The sequence below is a fragment of the Otolemur garnettii genome, unplaced genomic scaffold, assembly GCF_000181295.1.
Source record: "Otolemur garnettii isolate 467f Iridium unplaced genomic scaffold, OtoGar3 scaffold00024, whole genome shotgun sequence".
In the NCBI taxonomy this organism is placed as follows: domain Eukaryota; kingdom Metazoa; phylum Chordata; class Mammalia; order Primates; family Galagidae; genus Otolemur; species Otolemur garnettii.
The window spans coordinates 12,688,762-12,695,773 of NW_003852419.1; the positions used below are offsets into that span (position 1 = coordinate 12,688,762).

The following is a 7,012-nucleotide window of genomic DNA, read 5'->3' on the forward strand; positions in this document are numbered from 1 at the left end:
TCAAATTTCTGGGCATAGAGTTTCTTTTAGTATTTAGAGATAATCTCTTGTATCTCTGTGGCATCTGTTGTTATTTCTCCTTTATCATTTCTGATTGAGGTTACTAGAGATTTTCCTTTTCTATTTCTAGTTAGTCTGGCCAAAGGCTTATCTATTTTCTTTATTTTTTCAAAAAACAAACTCCTTGTTGCATTAATTTTCTGAATGATTCTTTTGTTTTTAATTTCATTAATCTCTGATTTAATTTTGGATATTTCTTTTCTTTACCTGGCTTTAGGCTTAGATTGTTCTTCTTTTTCTAATTCCATAAGATGGCTTGTGAGTTTGTTGATGCATTCTCTTTCTATTTTTTGGATGTAGGCATCTAAAGCGATACATTTTCCTCTTGGGACTGCTTTTGCTGTATCCCACAGGTTTTGGTAGCTTGTGTCTTCATTGTTGTTATCTTCAAGGAAGTTAATGATTTCCTCTTTTATTTCTTCCTGCACCTAACTGTCATTCAACATAAAGTTGTTTAATTTCCATGCCTTTGTATGGGATTGAATGTTTTTGTTGGAGTTGAGTTCCACCTTTAATACTTTGTGGTCTGAGAAGATACAAGGTAAAATTTCAGTTCTTTCAATTCTGTTGAGGTTTGTCTTGTGTCCTAGGATATGATCAATTTTGGAGAATATTCCATGGGCTGATGAGAAGAATGTATATTCTTTAGCTTTGGGATGGAATATTCTGTATACATCTATCAAGCACAGTTGTTCTAGGGTCTCATTTAAGTCCCTTATATCTTTGTTTAATTTCTGTTTAGAGGATCTGTAAGAGGAGTGTTAAAATCCCCGTTATTATGGTGTTATAGGATATCATATTACTCAGACTAATTAAGGTCTGTTTCAAGAATCTGGGAGCATTTAAGTTGGGTGCATAAATTTAGAATTGAAGTGTCTTCTTGTTGTATTTTCCCCTTGACCAATATGAAGTGTCCATCTTTGTCTTTTTTTACTTTAGTTGCTTTAAATCTACTTGTCTCTGAAAATAAGATTGTACCCCTCTTTTTTCTGATTTCTATTTGCTTGAAAAATTGTCATCCAACCCTAAACTCTGAGTTTTAATTTGCCTTTTGCAGCTAAATGTGTTTCCTTCGGACAGCAAATGGATGGTTTGTGTTTTTTAAATCCAATCAGCCAGTTTATGCCTCTTCAGTGGGGAATTCAAGCCATTAACATTTATTGAGATAATTGATAAGTGTGATAGTGTTCTATTCATTTTATTTTGTGAAAGCCCATTGCTTAGTTTTATCTTTTTCATCATTGTGGAAGATAGGTTCTGTCCTTAAATTTCTGGGTGCTTACTTTGCTGGTGGTCCATTGTGATGGTCATTGTGTGGAACAGGTCTAAGTATTTCCTATAGAGCTGGTCTTGTTGTGGCAAATTTCCTCAATGTTTGCATATCAGTAAATGTTTTCATTTCTCAATCAATTTTAAAGCTTAGCTTAGCAGGCTGGAAATTGTTTTGCTTAAGTAGATTAAAGGTAGATCACCATTGTCTTCTGGCTTGAAAAGTTTCATTAGAGAAGTCTGCAGTCACCCTGATGGATTTGCTCCTATAGGTCAATTGATGCTTACTCCTGGCAGCTTGCACAATCTCTCTTTTGTCTTGACTTTGGACAGGTTCATCACAATGTGTCTTGGAGAAGCTCTATTAGAGTTGAGGCGACCTGGGGTCTGATATCCAGCTGAAAGGAGTGTGTCATAATCTTTGGTGATATTTGGGAGATTTTCATTTATAATATTCTCTAGTATGGTTTCCCCTGGGACATTCTTCTTCCCCTTCTGGGATACCTATAACTCGTATGTTTGAATGCTTCAGAAAGTCCCTTAATTCTGTCAGTGAATGTTCTGCTTTCTCTCTCTTCTTTTCTGCCTTTTTAACTATCTGAGTTATCTCAAGAGCTTTGTCCTTTACCTCTGAGATTCTTTCTTCTGCATGATCTAATCTGTTATTGATACTTTCTATTGCATCTTTAAGTTCCCTAATTGACTGCTTCAATTCCTTCAGCTCTGCTATATCCTTTCTATATTCTTCATATCATCTATCTCTTATTTGATTCTGTTTTTGATTTCCTTATGGTTATTTTCCACTTTCTCAGCAATTTCCTTCAATGTTTTCATCACCTATATTTTAAATTCCCCTTCTGTCATTTCTAACATTTCTTTATAGGTGGAATCCTCTGCAGTAACTACCTCATGGTCCCTTGAGGGAGTTGCTCTGGACTGGTTGTTTATGTTGCCAGGATTTTTCTGCTGTTTCTTCCCTTGACTATTTTATTTTATCTGTTTTCTTGCTCTAATTTTTCTTTCACTTCCTCTTGCTCTTTGACTTATGGTGCCTCTGACCTAAGGTTTTGCTGAGTTCTTTTGGTACATGACTAAAAGATGAGAAGATTGAAGAACAAGAAGGGAAAAAAGATTAAATAAAAGAAAAAAGAGAAGGGGGTAAGTAAAAGGAAATACTGACAAACAGAAGAGAGGCACAGAAAGAGGGAGACAAGAGTATTAAAGGTATACAGTAGGGTACTTTGACCCACACCTTAAATACTCCCAGCCTCTGGGGGTGCTGAGTTGGGTGGTTCCCTTGAGGTCAGCAGCTCTTTGCCAGCCAGAGAAGACATGTTACCCCACCTCCACCAAATAGAGAGATAAAACAAAACTACTATAAATCCAACCAAAACAAACAAGCAGAAAACCTTACAGGATAAAATTGGGGGAAAAACCAAATAACAGGGGCAGAAACACTAGCAAAAATAAAGTTCTTATTATTAAAGAAGGCAACGATGGAAAATTATATTTACACTAGAAAAATGAAGAAAGAAAGAAAAAATCTAGAGGGAAAAAGTTGAAATAAAAAAAAGGAAAAAAATCCAAAACCAAAGCTGTATATATATATCTTACTGAATAGTGTCTGGGCAACAGGTGATTTTCAGGGGTATGAGATGCTAATCACAATGCTGATACAGCTGTGTAAGATGGAGACTGGAGGCCTCTGCTGACTTTTTTGCCCTCAAACCCTGCAGAGTTGTGAATCTGAATCTCTCCTCAGCCCTCTTAAAAGACACTTTAAACCGTTAACCTTGGCTAAGCAGAGGCTTTCCCAGGAAAGCGCAGATTGCTGATACGTCTCCTAAAGTGGCTGCCCGTTCATCAGGTGGGCCAAAACCAGCCTCAGTCTATGCCCTTGAGGGCTGACGCTGCAAGGCAGCTCTCCTATTGCCAAACACTGACAGCTGCGCTCTTCCCCTCAGTCTCAGTTCTGGCCTTCCGTGCTGTTCACAGTCACTAGATCACTCGCTGAAGTTCTCCCATGGGCCTCACTCTGCAACGCTGAGAGCAGAGCTAATGGGACAGGTCTCCCACAGTGGCTTTGCGCAGCCCACAGCCAAACAATGATAGCTTGGTTTTGGCCCTGCGGCTCAGTCCCAGACCCTGGACAAGGCTTAAAGTCACCACAATCTCACACAAGTTCTCCCAAGGTAATTCAACGGAGTGCCAAAGTCCAGAAAAACAAAACAACCCACGGGGAGGACCTGCCCTGCTGTTGTAGGTACAGCCATGGCAGCCACCACAGCCTCAGACCAAATGAACGCAACCACTTGCCACTTCTCCACTGCTTTTGTCCTCATCCTGGGGTTCAGAAGTCTCTTGCTGTCTCCCTGAGTCCCCAAAGGAATGTTTCTCGGCAGAGCCCATAAGCCAGAGGTGTCTGGTGTCTTCTCTCCCCAGTCTCACTGCTCTGGGTTGCAAAGAACCGCCATCTTGCTCCGAATCCCCTCACTATAACACTTTTATATGGAGAAACTTTTAAAGTCTTGAATAAGAGATATTTTTAATTGTCATTCATTCACTGAACATTTGTTGAATGTGCCAGGCACTTTATATGCCTATATTTTAATGATCATGACAGTTTTTCATGGTCATTGTCAATTTCATTTACAAATAAGGAACTTAAGGCTCCAAGAGAGTAAGAGAATCACGGAGCCTGTGACCCCAAACTAGAGGCATTAATGCGTCACTTTGCAGCCTAGACCTGAGGCCTCAGGTCCTCCTGTGTATCTAGGCATCATTTTATATCACACCAGCAGTTCTTTCCCTTTCGGGTCTAATGCCCTCAAATAAGTATATGAAAATGAAACCGAATTTCACCAAATGGCAGAGGGGTATGAGGCCAGCCTGGGACGGATGACCTATTATTACATAAAAGAATATGCACAAGAGGGAAATTCACAGTATCCTTCCCACAGTGACAGGATCCTGCTCTGGAAGTTAATTCGTCCCTCTGTGGGCACATCTGGAGTACTAGAGGCTGATCCAATGATGATGGCTGAGGTCCCCCTTCAGCTGATGTTTCCTTGGTTATCCCCCACTGTTATAAGCACTGAAGAGTTAGTGTGTCATTTTGGTCACCAATATTATCAGGCCCTTCAACTGAGTATGAAGGATTTTGGAAATCTCCTTTTCAAAAAAAGTTTTTTTTTAATTGTTTTCAAAGAAGTAATTATGGAAAAACAAATACAAAGCTTACTGTGTTAACTATGACAAATATTAAAATCCCCAATTACAATACATCCAGTGTAGTTAAAGGAGCACTGTTAAAGGAGGAGGGCTCTCTGGAGCTCACCACCACGCCCCACCCCAGCACACTGCGACTTAAGTGACATGACCTCTCTGTGGGCTTCAGTGGCCCCTCTGCAAAATGATGGAAAGGATATATTTGCCTGAGGTGAGATGCTAAGGAAGAGACCCCTTGCAGACATTCCTTCCAGCTAAGCTCCAGGGCTTTTAAAAAGGTTATTTAACAGGGCGGTGCCTGTGGCTCAAGGAGTAGGGTCCCGGCCCCATATACCAGGGGCGACGGGTTCAAGCCTGGTCCTGGCCAAAACTGCAAAAAAAAAAAAAGTTATTTAACACTTTGGGGTTTTATGGGTCCCAGAGATCATTCTTAATGCTCCATTTCCTTCCCTTCCCTTCCTTCCTTCCTTCCTTTTTGAGACAGAGTCTCACTCTGTCACCCTAGTACAATGCTGTGGTGTCATAGCTAACAGCAACCTCATACTCTTGGGCTCAAGCAATCCTTTTGCCTCAGCCTTCCAAGTAGCTGGGACTACAGACACCTGCCACAATGCCTGGCTAGAGACAGGGTCTTACTCTTGCTCAGGCTAGTCTGGAACTTCTGAGCTCAAGCAATCCACCTGCCTCAGGCTCCCAGAGTGCTGGGAATAGAGGTGTGAGCCACTGTGCCCACCCCTTAATGCTTCATTTTAAATGAGATTTCTGCAGCTTCCAACAAATTACACATTTGCTTCCCAGGACAGCACAGTGTGCCAAGGGCGTTCTATTGGGGTGACCATGATTGCAGGCTTAGCAACACTCTCCTTTCCTGCTGGGACAATGAGGCCAGCACCACTGCAAGGAATGGGGTGGACAAGGAGGGTCTCAGAAATGGAATCTGGAAGGGAGTCAATGGCTAAAAAGTCTCGCAGACACAGCAGGGGATGGTTCCCTGCTTCCCTACCTGCAAAAGTCAGGTGAGGATCTTATGAGGGCTTGGGGGACTCTACTTCCTCCTCAGAAAACTGAGGTACTTGCTGGGGGAACCACCCTGAGTCACGTTGGTCTGTGGCCCTGCCTGAGGCACCCACTCCCCAGGACCAGATGCAGATTTTTGGTGCCAGCTCCACGTGTGTACGTGTGTACAAAAGAAACAGGGAACATTAAATGATGAGAAATGCATAGCTGCTTACCGCCTTGTAACTAAAACACCTGGCTGCATTTTATCTTGTAATTTCCCTTCTAAGCAGTAACAGCAAACAGAAAACAACCGAACTGGAGGCAAAGTGCATTAGCAACGTGCAAAGCAGTTTCCAAACCCAAAGGGAGCGGTCTGGGCTTTAATTTTAGCTACAGTTCTCTAGCGGTTTTTTGTACTTTCTGAACAGTGTTTTAAAGTACTTATCTGGAGAAACTATCATGCTAAGATGTCCTCGCAGATCTTGAATGAAAGTAAATGAGATCAAATCGCCCAGGAAAGCCTACTATAGTGTTATAGTTTGTTAAATATTGTTGTTAAAAATAAAAGAAACACCTCAATTTTATTGAGATTTAACCTATAAAAGTCATTTTAAAGAATAAAATGTATATTCATGACAATACAATATGAACAGCTCTTCCCATTTTTCAGGTAGTCTCTCTGGAGCATAAAAGTTATTAAGCTAGCTACAGAATCTCATTACCTTTTTTTCTCCAAGAAAGTAGTCCTTAAAAAATATTATCTCATAATTTTTTTAAATAGTTGGTGAAATGACCATCTCCAGGGATTAGTCCAGCTCAGTGACTCTCAACTGGGAGCAATTTTGGCCCCCAGGGATATTTGGCAATGCCTGGGGACAAGGTTGTGCTCCTGTCATCCAGTGGGTGGGCCCGGGGGTTTGCCAAACACGGACAAGCCCCTGCCGACAAAGACTCATCCAGCCTAAGATGTCAGTGCTGGGAAATCCTGACCTGCCTCGTGGCTTACACAGTGATAGTGTAGTTAAGAACTAAAAAGGTTTATTATTGTTAGATTTCCCAATTCTAAGATGCTCATTTTATCTAGAGAAACAGATTTGACTATTTAACAGTGGTGTTGGTTCGTTAGCACAAGGCAGGCAGCAGTTTGGAGCCTGTAGACCTCAGCACTTAATACATGCCTGATGTTGGCAAAGTCATCATTTAGAACAGGCGTCCTCAAACTACGGCCTGCAGGCCACATGCAGCCTGCCTAGGACATTTATCCGGCCCCTTGGGTGTTTTTGCCGCTGCTGCCTGTCCTGCTTAGCAGCCGACTAGTCCTGGGGCCCACAGTCCGGCCCTCCAATGGTCTGAGGAACAGTGAACTGGCCCCCTGTTTAAAAAGTTTGAGGACCCCTGACTTAGAACCTCTCAGCCACAAATTCTTTTAAATAAACAAACAGGCTCAGAGCCTGTA

The 7,012-nt window shown here is 41.7% G+C and overlaps 1 protein-coding gene across 1 annotated transcript in view; it reads left to right on the forward strand.

Moving 5' to 3' along the window:
• EML6 (echinoderm microtubule associated protein like 6) overlaps positions 1–7,012 on the forward strand; it is a 293,843-nt gene that overhangs the window by 238,426 nt on the left and 48,405 nt on the right. The gene's annotated exons all lie outside the window — the stretch shown is intronic.